Source organism: Lactuca serriola, chromosome 5 (genome assembly GCF_051521515.1).
Source record: "Lactuca serriola cultivar US96UC23 chromosome 5, Lser_US96UC23_V15, whole genome shotgun sequence".
Lineage (NCBI taxonomy): Eukaryota > Viridiplantae > Streptophyta > Magnoliopsida > Asterales > Asteraceae > Lactuca > Lactuca serriola.
This window is the reverse complement of record NC_136412.1, coordinates 337,169,602-337,187,468: the sequence shown is the minus strand read 5'-3', so window position 1 is coordinate 337,187,468 and position 17,867 is coordinate 337,169,602. Positions and strand designations below refer to the sequence as shown.

The window sequence follows — 17,867 nt, the reverse complement described above, 5'->3', positions numbered from 1 at the left end:
TAGTTTTGTTGGTTACCGATTTATAAGATGACTAAGTTAATGTTCACTAACTTAATTCTTTAGTAAACAATTTCATTCATACGGTGATCAGGCGGGTAAACTAACAAGTCTACTAGTGTATGGTTCGAGTTAAATTAGACTTATAATAGATTGATCAAATTGGTTTATTGAATCAATACGATATATGATCGGTCGTCATATATTAGATCCTACAATTACTTACCCGCTTTTTCTATTTAACACTAGGTTTTGGTCAAAACATTAGTCCTATAATTTTGTTGTTCACAAAGATCATAAGATTCAAGTTCAATAAAAGAAAGATGAGCATGCAATCTAAATTAAACTTGGCAATAAACATAAAAGTAGTTCTCATAAGCATAGAAGGTTCTTTAATAAGGTAAAGTAACAAATAACCAACAAAACATAACTTAAACCATAAATCAAGACATAAAAAGTCAATCTAAACTTAACGAAAGTCATAGGGTTTTAGCCCATGATTTCAACAAGTAAAAACAGCAAAACAAAATTCATCATAATAGACAAGATTAAACTCAAGTAGAAAATCGTAATAGAATGTTGTATTGCCTCAATTATCTCGATTCCAAGCTATGATCGACTTTCGCAACTCCAAACTTCAAAGTGGGTACTTGGCCTTCAAAAGACGACAATAGCTTCTGGCCAAAGTTCTATTTTCGGAGGATAATGGCTTCAATGTATAGTTTTCCCGAAAACATATCACCACGAAGTCGTGGCCTTCGTGTTTATCTCGTATTCAACAAGTCTTCTAGATTCATCGGGAAAATCCAAAAAGCCACGTCGTGGGAATGTTGCCACAACGTGTAGAGTGTATTTTTCTTCATTTTTTTATCGTCATCCAAATTCCTAGCTTCCAGCTTTCAACTTCTTTTTCGCTCCGAGCATCTTTTTTACCACTAGAACACATCATACAATAGATTCTGTACCTTTTTGTTATATAAAGGGCATAAAAATGACTAGAAATATTAAGATATTATGTAAAATATGTATATAACTAATTTGATGATTATTTTGTGGTGAGTTAATAATAAGTTGGTTTGGCTACCATTTGTGTTAATTTAAGCTGGTTTTGCTACCATTTCTGTTAATTCATTATTATTGTGTTCATTTTGCATGTTTAGAACCTACTCTTTTTGATTATTTAAAAATATTAGATTTCATATAGTTATTGATTTATCCAAATAAATAAGAGACTGATTGAAATAATATCTAAAGACATTAAAACAGTTGTTGATTTATCCAAATGAAAGACCGGTTGCAATATCATCTAAAGTCATTAATTATGGATGATATTTCTAACAACCATGGATCAAACACTAGATGCTAACTCTTTCCTTCAAAATGCAACCCCTTTTTACACCCTCCTTGAACGAAAATCTAACCCTTCTAGGGTTTGTAGAGTTTTAAATCCTGCATCAACACATAGGAATTGTCATACGTTTTACATTTTTTTTAATATACCTAAAAGCTTACATTTTAGGCCCGTTGAGTTTGGATTTTAAAGCTAGAATTTTTCAAACTTTTCAGCAATTTTTTTATACTATGATTTTGTCTTTTTTAGTTTTGTACTATATTTATGCTCATAACAAACAAACTAACTTTCAACAAGTTGCACCTTATGTACCGATACGTAAGGTAAAAGAACGGGAAAATCCAAATATATACCCGATAAGCCTCAACAAACTCAATCCAAGGTCAACATATCTCAACAAAGTCAAATCCAAGAACCAATCAGATCTTATTCCATCGGAATGTTCACCCTTACTACACAATTAAGTGTTCTTTCTATAAGCTTGAAGATCGGTATAATAAATTGTTCGTTAATGTCAAATATCTTACAGGTTGAGTAAGTCGTCGAGTGTATCAAATCTCTTCCTAATAGATACCAGTTTTGACCAATAACTTGTTTAATATTCATGAGACCCTTACATTTATGATGTGAATATTTTAAGTGGCCTCAAAGAGTGTAAAGGAACCATAAACCTTAAAATTTGTGGAATCTTATCATCAAAGAGTAACACATGCATTTATATCATTTGTCAAGTTTCTGTCCATTTTGTTAGGGATTCTTCGGATGCTCAAAAGAAGGTTGATGATGCTTTATGTTTTGCTTCTGTGAACTTCGAAGCTATGTTAAAGTCAACAACTTGGCTTTCAAAATCTTGCAGCTATAATAGGATAAATTTTGTTGAAAGTGTACTTACGGTTTGTTGGAGTATTTAGGATTGCAATAAAGGAATTCAAATAAGATTGACTAGTCAACCAAGAGTTGCACATGTGTTTATTTAGTCTACCTAGTCTTTAGCTTTTCTGTTTCACTCTTTCAGTTCCATTTTTATAGTCATTTTATTATTTTCCTTCTTGTATTTAAAGCCATTTTGACCTCATGAATAAAGTATTGAATTAGTCAGCAATACTAGATAACAATAGTTTTGTTTGTGTGTTAAGGTGTAAGTGAAGAGTCAAAGAGATCGGCTCATAAACCCTGAAACAATGAAAGTAGTAACAAGTAAAGATGTGATCTTTGAAGAGAACAAAGGTTGGGAGTGTAGTAAAATTGAAGGAAAAAAAAGGATGCATCTGAAGAACTCACATGGGGAAATTATGACTACATTGATGAACATGATAATGAAGAAATTGAAGATCATATCACCAAGGCGCTACTCTTGATTCCGACTCTGGTCCCAACAATAACCAAGCCAAGGATGGAAGACAACAAATACGGTCTGTATACTTGCGAGATTACGTCACAAGAGATGTGTTAACCTCAGATGAAAAACAGTTGTATGTTGTTGAAACAATCGATCATGATCCGATACACTATGAAGATGCAACTAAAGATATGAAGTGGAGAATGGCAATAATGTTATATGAGCACAAACAGGATGTTTGCACCAAGTGAAAATGCCAATGAAGTTGCAGATCAAAGGACGAATGAATGTCTGTACATGAATGACGATATTTTGTTTTGGACACAACTGTAGGGATTATATAATGGGAAAGCAAACTAAAGAAGCCATTCCAAAATCAAGTACACGATGTGCTGAAGAAATGTTGGAGTTGGTGCACTCTCACATATATGGGCCAATTACACCAGCATCTCAATCAGGAAAGAGATAATGTTTTAGCTTTATTAATGACTACAGTCGCAAGGGTTGGGTTTATTTGTTGTAAAAAAAGTCAGACCCTTGAAAGCTTCAATGAATTCAAGAGAAACATGGAGACTTAAACTGGAAAGGTAGTTAAAGCTATCCGAACAGACAGGGGAGGAGAGTACCTATCTAATGACTTCAGAAATTTTTGCAAGAAACATGGGATCAAACGACAATTGACCACAAGCTTTACCCCACAATAGAATAGGGTTGCAAGACACAAGAAAAGAACAGTGATAAATATGGTGGTGACTTTGCTAGCTGCAAAAAACATGCCCAAGATGTTTTGGGTTAAAGCCACACGGTGAGTTTCTATGTGCTAAATAAAAGTACAACTAAGGCCCTTCTTGATATGACCCCACAAGAAAGCTTGGAGCAAGGTGAAGCCAACAGTTGATCATTTTCGTGTTTGGGGTTGCTTATGATGTGATCTTTGAAGAGAACAATGGTTGGGACTAAAGTAAAATTGAAGAAAAATAAGTTGAAGGTGAAGAAGAACTCAAATGGGGAAACTATAACTACACTGATGAAACACTACATCTTCAATGATGAAGATAGTAAACAAATTGATTAATCAAAGCACCAAGGCACTACCCTTGATTTCGCCTCTGGTCCTAACAATAACTAAGCCACGGAGGGAAGACAACAAAAACGACATGTGTACTTGTAAGATTATGCCACAAGGGATTTTTTTAACCTCAGACGAAGATGAGTTGCATGTTGTGGAAACAATCAATCAGGATCTGATACGCTATGAAGATGCAGCTAAAGAGATGAAGTGGAGAATGGCAATGGACCGTGAGATCGATATCATTGAAAAGGTCCAAACATGGTCCTTAGTCGGTGTGAAGCGGGTTGACAAACCAAAGTTGAACGAAAACAGGTAAGTTAAAAAGCATAAGGCAAGATTGGTTGCGAGGGGATATGGTCAAGAATTTGGAGTTGACTTATACAGAGTGGCAAGTATGGACAATTGCTCTAGCAGCTCAAAGATTTTCTGTTTCAATCTAGTCTTTAGATCTTCTGTTTCAATCTTTTAGTTTCGTTCTTATAGCCATTTTGGTATTTCCTTCATGTATTTAAAGCGTTTATGGCTTCAAGAATCAAGTATTAAATTAGTGAGCAACTCAGGGTCTAGCATTCGGATATTTTTAGATATCAATTTTGAAATACCTTGAGGTTTGTAAATAGCACATCCTCTCACTTCTCTCTTAATCTTCAACGATTACTTAAAATGCATGCACTTAACAAATACATGATTGGATTCGACAGATTCATATGTAGACAACTAATGAGTAAAAACGCATTGGGAAAACTCGTGTATTGTAACTTGAGATATGATCAGTGTCGTTAAGTATATCAACGTATTCTAAAAATTATATGTATCAATAAACATGAATTTCAAATGTTGTTTCCCAACGTCCAAATGCTACATTGATGGTTGCACCGGATAGCGAGGGGAACATTTTTTCTAGGCTTCACTCCATTAAAATTTGCCAATACTAAATTGTAGCAAATCCTCATTCATAGTATATAAAGCCACGAACATACATATTGAAAATTAGAATTTTCAAAAATTTAGAACTTAAATAAATTCCAAAATTGAAGTCATAAATAAAATGAGGGAATCGAGACTCAGTCCCTTAGATGTTCATAAGTTGCGATCATTTTCGCAAGTCATTACAGGTCTGTATTGGCTCATCACAGTCACATTTTCCCCAAATTACAATAAAAAAGAAAATCCCGAAAAGTATCGTAAGTGGTTACTAATGATTGATTTTGAATGCTTCATTTGTTTAACTTAATGAACATATGTAGCTGCTTAAGTGTTCTCCAATGAAAATCGATTGAAGATTATAAAAATCTAAAAACAGCACGCTTAATTTTGCTTCAAGGGAACGAGTCAGACAGAAACTAATAAAATTCATGCCGACCAGATTAGCGAAGCCTTAGTGAATTCGCAGGAAAACATAAAAATTGGAAATAGATGCATTTCATTCGCATTGAGAAGGAGAGATAGGGCTATGAAACATATTTGATAAAGTTTAATTTAAAAAGAATACGAAGACGATTACCTTGTAGACTCCAACGGCGGAGAAATAATCAGATGTTTGATAAAACGTAAACCCTAATTGAAAGCTGAGTCTGGGAAAGAGGAAACGAGTTGTTATATAGAGGAAGGGCAACTGGTTAGATCCGATTGTTGATATAATAGACGGCTGAGATTAACAAGCTTGTTTCGATCCGGCCGATTAGGTTAAAGGTCTTCTGAACGGTTATTTATTTAAGATATTGAAATTTGAAAATTAAAAACCATTAAAAAAATAAAAATAAAAAGAAGTCATTTCGTTGTAGCCCAGCGATATCAGGTGGTGCCCTTCCTCCTTGAGGTTGAGGGTTCAAGTCACGTCGTAGACATACTTGAAACAAGTGTTGTTAGGTTCGGAGTATATTAGATTTACTGATTAAAAAAAAATAACAGTAATATTTTTTAAATATATTAACTTTGTAATGCATAGTACATACTCTGCGAATTCAATGTTGTACAGTGACCTACATTTTTATTTTTATTTTTTTGGTTGGCAATATTTTTGCTAAATTTTTTTTGTTTAACTTTGTAATGTGTAGTACATACTGTACGAATTCAATGTTGTACAGTGACCTACATTTTTATTTTTATTTTTTTGGTTGGCAATATTTTTGCTAAATTTTTTTTGTTTAAGTTTTAAAAAACTTAATAGGATAATGTTAATCGTTTAAAATTGCAATAATGATTTCAAAAAGCTAATTTATTTTTTGATTCGTACATATTTAGTCGTTGAGTTTTTTTTATATCTATATTTTTTTATTGAACTTAAAGTGTTTAAAAAATATTTATATGACTTGTTATAGTATGTTTCCGACATATTTGGCAGTTCCAACAAGTCTCCAGCCAACAATGCTTTTCCGGAAATATTTCGATCATCTCTTCCGACCACCATTAAAATTGTTCATTCTTCATCATCTTCAACCTACAAGTGACCATTATAACCGAGACCACCATTGAAACTGTTTACAGTTGATAACATATTGTTGAATTAAAAATTTCTGACAAAATTGCAGCTTTCTAATTCATCAATTTTATTGGTTATTTGAATCAATGATTTTCTTATGAAATTGCAACTTTCTAATTCATCAGTTTTAAAAATGTTGTTTGGTTGTTCATCTTTAGTTTTCACAATTTTGTTTCTAGATTCATTACAAAAACTTGAGATTAATCTTGGCAAGATTTAACGGCATTTTTGTAAAAGTACATATACCCCTTGTAATTCCCAATATCATAGATTTCTTATTAGCATCATTACATGATGACTTTGCATTTTACTCTTTTGTTTTAGATTGTAGTTTATCCTATTATTCTACCAAAAATAAAGTCATAAAACTATTTGTTTAGAACATCAAAAACATGACTTGCTTTAATGGTAAGCTTGTATAGAGAAGGAGAATAAGCAATAAATATGAGTTCTCAAACACTTTTTCTTGATAAAAGTATAATCCAGGATCAATTTCCAAGAAGCTATCAAGACCCATGTTAGGTAAATGGAGCTGAAATTTGAAATGGAACTCTAGGATCAAGATTTGAAGCATACATAAGAATTTAAGGTTTCGATGATCAAAATGTCTAGAAGTTAATTGGTGTTAATTTGATACAAGTGTCCATTAATGATTTTGTAATCAATAAACTGCATGTTGATCGACTTAGAATTTTTGAGTTGCTAATTGGTGTGTTGTTGATTTGTTTTGTTATTTATGGCATCTCCATTACCAGGGGTATTTTGGGTACAAAAATATAATATGTATGTTTTCTTCAGCAACTTCATCCATCACCGCATAGAACAGCAGGGTAAAATGGTCATTTTCATCAATCAGCATATTCAGTCGGATATACAATCAAACAACATGATTTTTTACTCACGCATGATTTCTTGCCCAGACAGACCTTTCCTAGTCAACACTTAGCAACTATCAAACGAGACCTTAGTCTTCACTAACTAATAATGTGAGTTATAACTCGCTCTCTCACTAGATTATATATGCATGTTTATATGTGATTACGTTATTATGTATGAATGTTTAAATGTTAGTAATATTTTTTAAATACACATAACTCATTATATGAAGATAATGCATGATTATATGAATCATAACCTTATAGATAACTATGTATGTATAAGTGGATGTTAGTGATATTGTGGTGAATATATGTAATATCAGATAAAAGATAAAATATGGAAGTGTAATTTGATGTAAATGGTATTATGTTGAATACTCATGAGATGTTAGATGAAGATAGATTATGAGTACATGTTTATAATCATGTAAGTGAGTATGTGTGTATGTTTAGATAATAATGGTATGAAGATAGAGTATATGTGTGTGATGAGATGTTAATGGTATTGTGTTGAATACCCATCATATATTATATGAAGATATAGTATAGATGTATGGATATATTCTAAGGTATTGTGTTAGATACCTATATGTAAGTGGACGAAGATTTAGATTAAGTACTTAACAAGTTAAGTACTAGAGTGATAGTAGAAGACCTTTCAAAGAGATGATGAGATAGATTGAGATGAGACGTGTGATGTGTAAGGCTATTGTGAGACCATAGCATTAAAATGAAACATTATAAGAATGTAGAAATATGATTCTTTCGGGTATGAGAAAGATGAATCCTTTAGGAATGTGACAGATGATTCCTTCAGGAATGAGATGATGATTCCTTATGGAATGGAGATATATGATTCATACGTGAATAAGATTATGCGTGGTTAGAAAATAACGATAAAGGGTTCCATAAGTGGAACAAGGTAAGAATTTTTCTTAGAGAAACTACATATAATCGAGGAAGGATTGAGTGTAGAGGATTCGTAAGGCATCATTATAGTCCCTGATTGATTTAAGAAAAGATAAGTGTTCAAAAGATATGTGTAGGATCAAAGATATGTCGTGGTGTCACTACCACGTTGTGGTGATTCTTCACTTGCCTTTTTCAACTCGTTATACTTTCTTTCTTCCAGTAGCTTCTCTAGCTCTTGTATCTTATGTTCAACATCAAAATCTCCTTTTTGTAGAACCACGTACCCCTCAGTTTCCTTTTCCTTCCATCCTCCAAGATCTTTCTCTAAAATTTCATCAAACACATCTACCGAGAAATCCATATTATCACTTATCCTTGAGTGTTGGATCACTCTATTAACTCAAAAGGTGACCGCTTCTTCTCCAACTCGAATAGTGAGTTTGGATTCTCTTATATCAATTAACGATCGGGTGGTGCTCAAAAAGGGCCTTCCAATAATAATTGGGACTTGTTCGTCTTCCTCCATGTCTAACATAATGAAATATGCGAGAAAAACTAATTTGTCAACTTTAACTAATAATTCTTCACAAATTCCTCCTGGAAAGGTCACTGTTTTGTTACCTAAGTGTATGGTCATGCGGATTGGTCTTGGTTCCGAGAGGTTAAGCTTCTTGAAGAATGAATATGGCATTAAGTTGACACTTGCTCCCGAATCGGATCGAGCGTGGCTTGTGGATAGATTCCCGAATTGGCATGGAAGTGTTAAGCTTCCCGTATCACCTATATTCTTCGGTAGCATATTCAACATCGCACCTGAGCAAGTTTCATTGAGTACTACCTTAGATATTTCTCCCATCTTCTTCCAGTTTGTTAGGAGATCTTTAAAGAAATTTGCATACTTTGGTATTTAAGTTAAGGCTTCAAGGAACAAAATATTGATTTCAAGGGATTTGATGTGATCTACGAACATTTGGTAGTCATCAACATTCTTATCTTGTCTTGCTCTACTGGGGAAGGGGAGCAGTGGGCGGAATGGCTTAACGGGTTCAACACTTTTCTTTTCAGGTGCTTGCCACATCGTGGTGTCATAACCATCTCATGGTGACTGTTTAAATTCCTTTTCTTTAATTGCTTATTGGCCTTCCTGCTCATCATTCAAGTTATTTCTGTTAATAGGAGTCATATGAGTAACAATTTTCCCACTTCTAGTTGTAATGGATTGGATATGAGCTCATTTCGGGTTTTGTTCGGTGTTTCCTGGAAGTGTGTCCAGTAATCTTTCATTAAATTATTTGGATAGTTGCCCAATTTGTTGCTTAATATTCTTGATTGCAACTTATTGATTTCTAAGTATTGCTTCAATATCTTCGTGTCTCTTTTCCAATGGGGCAACAAAATGAGCAATCATTGTCTCGAAATCGGGTTTCTTTTGGGAGTTGGTTCCTCTCTTTGCTAAAAGCCTTTTACTTTTTGCTCATACTTCTCTTCCTTGCCTTTCTTGTACTCATCATATGGTAACCACTTCTTTTTTGGGATTTCTCCAGTCTTCATCATAACGATCACAGCTTGAGTAGCAAGCTTGAACCTTTTCCATTCTCATAAAGATCACAGTCTCTAGTTAAATGCAGCCCATTACAGTTTTCACACCCCACTCATATAGCATGAATTGTTTGATCCATTTTAGTCATCCTCCTATCCATGTTATGTAATATTTCTAAGACCGCAGACATGTGCTCCGAAGCTGCGTTTGTCGTTCCCCTAGTTGCATCATGTCGAGGGTTATGGTATTCTCGATGTTTAGAAAATTCATCGATTAGTTCCTTGATTGTGGTTGGTGCTTTCTTTGTTAGTGGCCCTTGATTGTGGTTGGTGAGTTTTTCTCAATATAATATGTGTGACATTGTATGCCTTCAGTTAGATGAGAGATGTTTGACCAATTAGGTTATAGTTGGACTGTATCATAATATGTATGAAAGACTATAGATGGACTACATCAGTTATATGAAAGATTGTAGGTTGACTATAATAATTACATGAATGACTATAGTTGGACTATAATAGTCAATACTATACTTGGACTATAGCAATAATATGTGGATGTAAGACTATGGTTGGACTATAGAATCCACACATGTATGGTGGAATATGTGATATCTTGGGGAACTCACTAATCTTTGTGCTAACTCATTAAATTTAAATGCCTTCCGGGTAGTTCTAGTAACAAGGGGAAGAGTGTCGACTAACTTTAATGCATCCATGGGATTTATTTTTAGAGAATTTTGTTGAAATGCTTTTACATGATGAATATGATTTGTTATTACTCAACTTTTTAAACATGATGTGATATGTTTTAAACAAATGAATGTTTTATCATACTTTGGGAAATGGTTTTTGGTTGATAACTCTTATTCTAAAAATAAAAATTTGGTTGAAAATTTAGAAAGTTACAACTATATTATGGAAAGTCGGAAATGTTTGACAATATGGTTTCACAAGCGTATTCTTCGATTTTTTGGAGAAACAATAGATGTAAGTCAGGGCCGGTCTAAGCCATTTTGGGGCCGGGGAAAATTGAAAACCATGCCCTATTTTTTACTTTTAAAATGGATGGAATAAAATATGACAATTTAAAACAATAAGCAAGTAATCCCACTTTTTCTTTCTACATCTATCCAACTTTTACATCAAAAAAAAAAAAATTCATCTATGATACCTATAATCACCATTAATGTCAAACTTTTGGTTTTTACCATTAATGTTATCAGACCCACAATGCAAATATATAAACTAAGTGAATTGGCAAAATTATCATGAACAATATCGTTAGTTCAGTAGTTCATAATTGATCCCTCCTATTGATTCTCCTCTTTCAATTTACCTACACAAAAAATCAAAAAATATATATATATAACTAAAAAAATCAGTACACATTAGAGTAGATGTAAAGGGGGCATAAAATTTGAAAACAACACCAAAAGATGCATCATTAAGGCAAAACCGAGGACAAACAAAAAATTTAAGCATGACAATCAATCTAAAGAAGCAAACAAGAAGGTACCTCGAAAACAGAAACCAATCGAAAGCAATAAGAAGTGTCGATAACGGGGAAAAAAGCACAACAATAGCAAAGCTAGAGCAAGGGGAAAAGTAGTCCATAATGGCCAAAAATCCAATAGCTAATAGATCATCCTGAAATTAAGAGAAAAATCATATAAACACTTCCATCTTAGGAGCAAAACTACAAAACATCGTAGAGAAAGACATACCATATCAGGAGCCAGATGGAGCCAAGGGCATTACCATCTACATGGTCAAATGATGGGTCAGGGTAAAGAGCACCCTAAATACGAACAACATGAAAATTTTATCACTGAAGCACTACAAATAGATAAAGAAACAATGTGACGGTTTTTTTATTTCGTGCTCATGCATTTATGCTTTGTCTTCTTGAAATTTGTTGTGAAGCTGTGTATTATGAGGAGACAAAAAATAGTCATAATTGCTTATTGAAAATTAAAACGTCGTCTCTTGGAAAGTTGGCATTGTATTAGATTAACAAGTGAAATATATAAAATTCCAAAATATATAAAGGAAAAGTTTTGAACACGAGATTTCACAAAACTCAACTAAGGCGCCTTAACCATATAAACCAAACGTATGTGTGTGTATCTGTTCCATCCTACATAATAAATGAAAGTTTTTTTGTCACATGTCACTTTCTTATTGATTTCGCCACATGTCATTTTCTAGGAATTTTAGAATTATTTTTTCCACTTGTCAATTTATGATGATTTCCATTTTTATTTAACTGCCACATCACTATATTAATTATGGGAATTAGAATGGAAATGCCAATGCCAACTATAATGAAAGGACCCATTTCATAATTTAACATTATTACTCCAAGTTACTCCAAAACATGTTACATGCATATTCATAAACATATTTTATAGATATATGATCTTATTACAAAAGACTGGATACAAACCGATTAACGAGGTTTTTACAAAGTTATATATATATATATATATATATTACATAATTTCCCACTAATTTATACACTAAATATAAAAGCTATAATATCATCTATTCTACATCTTCTAATAGTATTTAACTATAATGGATGCTTATCACCTGCAATAATTTAAACACTGAGAGGGTAAACGATGACACTCAGTGAGTTCAATAATAGATACAATATAACGTTATGCCAAATATATACATCAATATGGCAGAAGCAAAGAGGAACAAGGAACAACAAAGACATATGTGAGTCACGTGACAAACTTTCCATATCAATCAATGATTTGATTCAAAGATATACAATCAATGAGATACAACAATTTCAACTTGATATACATCAATAAAGCTTCAACCCTAATGGCACAGAAGACATACAATTTCTGATTAACATTTTGGTAGATTTTACAGGCTTTTAGCCCTATCTAACCTTCTGCCAATGCCATAGTGGTAGAAGTCATTCTCTTACGAGACATGCTCTACACTGCCAGAGGTTACATACCAATACCATTGTGATACTAGTCATTTCACTGATCACATGGTCAAAGGTATAGCTTTGCTACCATAATAGCACGAGAAAATAACACGGAAAAGCACATAGCACATATAACACATAACATACAATTGTTCCTATATATTGAACTCACCGTGAATTAACTGGAGGTTAAAATAGTAATTTGGGCAGCACTTCGTTCTAATAAGTAAGTTTCTTCGATGAAAACCGGGAGCTTTATTGAAATCGGGTCTTGCGAGGGTTGAGCTTCAAACCGAAAAGAAAAATTTCTCGGGGTCTTCGGGCACTTTGAGATGTTTTTCAGGTGTTTGGTAGGTTCCCGGGACTTCGGGGGTCGTAAAGAAGTTTATGGGAGTGAAAAATGTGAAAAAGGTGTAAAAAGTGTGAATTTTCCAACCAAAACCGGGAGGGTTCGCACCCTCTATATATAGCTGCAAGGCTCGGATCCGGAGGGAAGAGGAGAAGCCACGCGGCAGCTTAGCAGGCGAGGGGGAGGGCACGTGTCGGATGCGAGGCGAGGCACGCGTCATCTTTGGACGACTCTACGGATGCTACACGCGTCAGAAGCTGATTTGGCCGCGCTTCGGACTCGAGAAGAATGCTACACGCGTCGGACACGTGGCAGGCTCGCGAGCAAGGGTGACGTGGCCGAACCCTGGCCATGCGAAATTCATCAGATTTTGTGTTTTTCTTGGTTTGTGGGTCCCAAACTTCAAAAATCCAAAACTTTCGCATACGAGCTCCGTTTTTTACGTTCTTCATATACAGTAGGCGAGATTATACTCTACAACTTTCGTTTAGACTCCATCGTCTAATTTTGACTTTATTTTTAATATTATTATTTTTAACGGACCGGGACAAGAAAATCCGTTAAAAATTATCCGTTATCACGTGTCTTTTTACCGTTGTACTATTGTTGATGAGACCTTCGATTTCCGTTTAGGTTGCGTCGGCTAAAAATCATTTGATCTTCATTTCGAGTTTTTAGTTGTCTACTGCTATACCGAAACTTAGAAAAATCATAACTTCCTCATATGAAGTCAGATTTGGACGTTTCTTTTTATGAAAAATCTCGGTTTAACAAGTTCTAATACTTTCATTTAGATCACTAAGGCTAAAAAGCAGTTTATCGAAAACTCATTTTTTTACGCTAAATAGTGTTTGTCGGTTTTGTCGCGGATCTTCGATTGGTCATAACTTCTTCGTTATAACTCGGATTTCAATGAGGTTTTCGCCTAAATGTTCTAACGATATTCTTTACAACTTTCAATAATAAAATTTTACTTTTATACTTTCGTTTCATTTAAATTTGACTTTTGATTGGAATCTCATAAGACTTCCAATATTTTCCGAGTGATTCTAAACATAGTTTTACTTCATTTCTAGTAAAAAATATATGTTAAAACTCAACGCTCAATATCATATAATATTTCATAATATTATTTATTTTTAAACTACAAAACATGAGAATTGAACGTGTATGTTACAAATACCTCCTACTTTTGAGGATTTCGTCCTCAAAATTACAACGATTAAAATAAATGGGGATATTTCTCTCTTATCTCATTCTTATTTTCCAAGTATAATTTGGGCCTATATGGTGTTTCCACTCGACAAACACCAACTCCACTTCTTTATTACGTAGATTTGTCATTCTTTCATTTACGATCTCTTCAGACTCTTCTAAATATCTTAATCTATTATTCAGTTTTACCTCGGATAGCATAACCGTTTCATCACATATGCTTAAACATTTACACATATAACTTACATGAAACACATCATGAATACCTGTCGAATATTCCGGCAATTTCCAAACAGTATGCTTGTTCACCAATTCTCTAGATATTTTGAAAAGTCCAACAATTCTAGGACTTAATTTTCCTTTCTTCCCAAATCACATAATGCCTTTGGTCGATCCACCTGGAGTTCTATAAGTCGTCTTCTCTTTACTGCATAGGACTTTTGTCGATCCTAGGCCGCTTTCATTCTTTCTTGTACAATTTGAATTTTATCAGTGGTGTCTTGAATCATTTCAGGACCACCAAGGACTTTCTGTCTTACATCATGTTACCAATATGGAATACGACATTTACGCCCACATAGTGCTTCATATACCTTCATTATATTTTCTACTGTTTGGATTGTTCTCTCCGTCTGATCATCTGTTTGAGGATAATAAGTTGTGCTGAGTGTGAAGCTACTATCACGATCGGAAATAATCTTTATCGGCACACCATGTCTCGCAACAATTTCATCCAAGTATACTTCATATTTCTCTATGTGATATATCCAGTATAGTCTAGGCAAATCATCGGGGAGAGCGTCACGATATTCGGGAATATCATTTACAATTTTCTTCTCCTCTCTTGAGACATCAACTGGATAGACTAGATAAGTAGAATACCCCTTCAATAGGAATGTGTACTATCTTTTCATATCACAAGAGTTCTGCACGGTTCTTTGACAACCAATCCATGCCGAGAATAATATCAATGTTGGGCAAGGAGATAGGAATCAGGTTAGCAAGAAAACTATAACCTTCAATTTCTATGACACAATCTCTATAGACTTTATCAGCAAGTAATGTGACACTTCATGCGGTATCTACATGAAATGATTGGGCGAATGTATAACAAGTAATTTGAAAAGAATGCACAATTTCTTGAGACACAAAAGAATCTGAGGCATCAGAATCAAATAAGATGTGAGCAGGTCTAGAGTTGACGATAAATGAACCAGTCATAACATTCGGGTTCTCGTGTGCCTCCTCTATGGTAATCTAAAATGTACGACCTTTAACTAACACTTGTCAAACTCGTCAAACCTCTTTATTGATGGCAGTTTTCAAATCTGCACTCGCTCTTCATTCTCTATTGGGCCTTCGGTCCTAATCTTTGAGTTAAAACTCAATTCTCATTGCAAACTCCTTTTCCTTCTTAAATTTGATTTATATACTAAATCCAATATAAGGTCTATACTTTTATTATAACAACAACTCGAATGGTCATATTCTAATGACCTTTGATTACATAACGCAAAAGACACACAACGAACCAAACTCTCGTCTCTAATAGTCAAATACTATTATGTAAGTAACCTTCCTTCATGTTCTAATGTAATATAATCACATTTTAGCATGTAGCACTTCTTGCTACAAAATTCTTTACTATAACGGTGATCGCGATACTTCTATTAGTCGCTTCGATTATCTTTCATTTCAATCTCCTGGATTAAGTCAGATGTTACATCGATCTTGGTTTTCAGAACCATGTAACATACTCATCTTTTTCGGACTCAGTTTGATATGAGCACTAGGCTCGGAGAAGCAATCATCTTCTGATTCATTACCGAAACGATGGTAACGACATGCATGAATAAAATGGAATCAATTACTAACTTGTTGGTAACATTGTGACTTTCCCTGATCCAAGTGTGAGTCATGTGCTTCCAGAAGTATAGGCCTCTACTACTATTCACACCTACTCATACTCGTCCCAAATATTGTCTCGTAGTTTTCCAAGTCACCATTTAAAAAGTTTTCGCAAGGCAACTTATCACACCTGAGTGTGTTCAAACAAGTACACACAACAATTTCTCCTACACTCAATCAGGGATTTCACATTTCTATCAAATATATCTTAGATTTCTTAAATTCACCTTCTAGAATTCTTTTATGCATAAGCTCGATCTAGCATATCCTAATATTTTTCCTAGGTCGATAGGAATTTCACTTCCAAATTCTTCATATAATTTCTTTCTCGGGTAGTGTCTACTTTACAAGATATATTATACCAGAATTTACTCTAGTAGCGTGGAGACAAATGATATTTAACTATGTGTATCATCTTCTAACTCATGCAAGTCACCATGCACATTTATTCATTTCATTATCCTTTCAGGACATCGTCATTCCTTTATATGGGAAAATTTTCCTCTCGTGGGTGTATCTTTTAAGTCTACTTCATAGGAATCTATCCTAGGAAGTCTTCATTTTAAATGTATCTCAGCATGTTCTACTAGCTTCGACTTGGTTCTCTGTCATTCCTAACAACAACTTCTCTTATCATACAACACTATGAGTGTATATCTTCTTTAATTATATACTCTACCTTACTCTGACTAGTAAGTCATTCAGTCTAACTAAATGACTCATTTCACCATCCTAATCAAGTATATTAAAGTCGACTTAACACACTATGGAAGTTTTATAAGGATGTGATATAATTTAATTGTCACTCGGTATTATTAAATACTAAGTTTGAGCATCTTGTAAAGGGTTACATATCAGCTCTTACCATACCACTCGAACTGCATACTACGTCACAATGTTAGGCTAGGTCTTGGACTATTGAGTCTGAAAACTTTGTTAGACTTTCCCTTGATATTCATTGAATTCTTCTAAATCTTGCACCACATCAATTTCGATATTGTCAAAGTATTTATCACCATCTTCGGCTCTTCAACTCTGTAAGCAATCACTGCTTCAATCTAATCAGCGGTGGAACAACTTCATGGATTACACCAAAACGTTCATCTCGTCCGAATGTACTTTGAACACACAACATTCATCCAAAGGTGTTATTATTTCATTTAAATGTACAACACAACTTTATAGATATTAATACACTATTTACGGTATTACTTGATAGATTTTATTTTATGATATCCTTTGACAGTTTATCGATGTCATTTATCGTGAGTCTCCTTATCACATCGATGAGTTTCATGCCGATGGAATAGAAGAAACATAAACAGTTCTATCAACACGTGGATGCTTCAGAAGAGAAAGAGTGACACCGTGTATCTCCAAATCGTGCTCGCACTTTCGAGTATTTTATTTATCTTTTAGCACATAATAGCATATAAGGCATCTCCCTTAAAGTATGCTAGTGCACACTAAAGCAAGTGATGTATTCAACCTAAAGTATATTAGGCATACATCGTACCATCATTATGTGACATCCCCGAAATCACGGCCAGAAAAGACCGATTTTCATTTATGCTTTTAAAATAATTTCAGAGTAAATCCTTTTGATTTGAAAGAGTTGTGGAATTTGTTCCCAAAAACAAAGTATGATAAGATAATATTTACCAAAGCATTTCATCAAGAAATGTATTTTCATTATATAATCAAAACTCGGGATGTCATGTTCCGATACAGACAATAAAGCATAAACGATAACATTACAAGTCGTTTAACAAATATATACATATACAGACTTGTAAACAAAACAACTTGATGATTCACCCATCTTATGCCCTTGCGCCACTTCATGTAATACAAATAAAACTGAGTGGG

The 17,867-nt window shown here is 33.9% G+C and overlaps 1 long non-coding RNA gene and 2 other non-coding genes across 3 annotated transcripts; all 3 read right to left on the bottom strand.

Moving 5' to 3' along the window:
- Nucleotides 1-366: 366 nt before the first annotated feature.
- LOC145055312 (uncharacterized) lies at nt 367-5,411 on the bottom strand. Its single transcript, XR_013685135.1, has 2 exons — nt 5,264-5,411; nt 367-1,446 (listed from the first exon to the last, which is right to left on the bottom strand). It is a non-coding gene; the product is annotated as an uncharacterized LOC145055312 (long non-coding RNA).
- LOC145056252 (small nucleolar RNA snoR136) lies at nt 4,592-4,731 on the bottom strand. Its single transcript, XR_013685780.1, has one exon. It is a non-coding gene; the product is annotated as a small nucleolar RNA snoR136 (small nucleolar RNA).
- LOC145055829 (small nucleolar RNA SNORD25) lies at nt 4,818-4,900 on the bottom strand. Its single transcript, XR_013685379.1, has one exon. It is a non-coding gene; the product is annotated as a small nucleolar RNA SNORD25 (small nucleolar RNA).
- Nucleotides 5,412-17,867: the final 12,456 nt, after the last annotated feature.